The sequence below is a fragment of the Poecilia reticulata genome, linkage group LG11 (genome assembly GCF_000633615.1).
Source record: "Poecilia reticulata strain Guanapo linkage group LG11, Guppy_female_1.0+MT, whole genome shotgun sequence".
In the NCBI taxonomy this organism is placed as follows: domain Eukaryota; kingdom Metazoa; phylum Chordata; class Actinopteri; order Cyprinodontiformes; family Poeciliidae; genus Poecilia; species Poecilia reticulata.
The window spans coordinates 2,038,355-2,039,847 of record NC_024341.1 but is presented as its reverse complement, the minus strand read 5'-3'; the positions used below and the strand labels follow the sequence as shown (position 1 = coordinate 2,039,847).

Sequence of the window (1,493 nt, the reverse complement as noted above, 5' to 3'; positions counted from 1 at the left end):
TTTCATGGTTTTTAGAGGCAATCAAGTTCCCACAGCGCAAATGTATCACCCCAGGTTCATCTAATGACTCCACAATCCCAAAAATGTACCTTTAGATTGAAAGCAGCTCTTATGATTGATTTTGTATGAATGAGAACTTGCATGTGTAAAATATATCTGTCTTCAGGTGAATATAGTGAAAAATCACAACTTGCAATTAGGTGTTTGCTAATTGCTGCTGGCTAGTCTGAAGGAGCTGAGTGGAGGAACGGAAGAGGGGGCTGCTCTGTGAGGTGGAAGCTTGAAAACTGCAGCAATGAGGAGGAGCTGCATCTCAAAGGCGGGGCTATGTCCACCCGGCTGAAGAGTTGCCATGGAGATTTCTCAAACATTCATGAAAGAATCAAGGCAACACTCTGTGTGTTTTTGAGGGAAGAAGATTACAACATAACGTAAAGCTCAAAACAGTCGATTTTACATAATACTGCCCCTTTAACAAATATGTAAAAACATGTCTAAGAGTTACAAACTGCAGCTTTATACATCAGAGTCCTGTCATTGTGTTAAACTAGTCCTCATGCAGAAGCAGAAAGCCTTGAGTCAGCAGTGAGGATCATCTGTAATCACACTGCTTCAGCCTGCTGCAGGCTGGACGCTGCGGACGTGCAGCTCTGAGCTGCTCCTGGATCAGCGGAGGTGAAGGTTTCTTTGCACAGTGATTAAGGGGGAGGACCAATGGCAACAAAGGAGACGGAGAGGACGGTGGCTCCTCCTCTCTCTCTCTCTCTCTCTCTGAGCTTTCTGCATGTATATAATCCCTGAGTTGACCCAGAAAACAAACTCTTCTTTAGATCGAGAAGCCGCACAGTTTGAATCCGCCGCAGGGCTGCATGTATCCGGAGCATCAGCTGAAGGGACGAGCCGGGACTTAACGAACTTCTCCGAACGATTTCACTTTACGCCATCGGGTAGGTGATCGCTTCTGTTCGTCCTTATCAAAAAAAAAAAAAAAAGGGCAGAGTCAGGCAGCATTTTCTCTTTGTCCGGACACACATAGTGAGTCTCTGCGTTATAGAAAGCAGCCGGATCGTTAGCAGGTAGATCTGCTGTGACACGAGAGGTGACAGAGTGCGGAGGGATCGCTGGTTGTTGGAAACAGCAGCGTTGATCAGGATCGTCATCTGATGCCGCTGCTGCTGCTGCTGTTAAAGTGGCTTCATGGATGCCGAGCAGAGCAGTGTGTGCGTGTGTGTGACTCCAGGATTCACAGTCTCTAAACGACAATAAACACACACTGGGGATCATTCACAGCACATCGGCCATGTGAGGAAATGTGGGGCTGCGTGTGTTTGTGTGTATGAACAGGATGTGTTGTTGTTGCTGTGGTAATCGAACTTCAAGCAAGAACATCAGAGATGACAGTGAAGGCAGAGGCAGTGTGTTGTGTTTTGTAATGAAGAGAGAAAGTGTGTGTGTGTGTGTGTGTGTGTGTGTGTGTGCGTGCCCCTTTAAAT

General features: G+C 46.7%; 1 protein-coding gene across 1 annotated transcript in view; it reads left to right on the top strand.

Annotated features, from left to right (window-relative positions):
- Positions 1-405: 405 nt before the first annotated feature.
- The window catches only part of cited4a (Cbp/p300-interacting transactivator, with Glu/Asp-rich carboxy-terminal domain, 4a), a 5,379-nt gene continuing 4,291 nt past the window's right edge, over positions 406-1,493 (top strand). The window contains exon 1 of the mRNA XM_008421293.2: positions 406-947. The gene's annotated coding sequence lies outside the window, so the exon portion shown is untranslated. The remainder of the gene's footprint in view (positions 948-1,493) is intronic.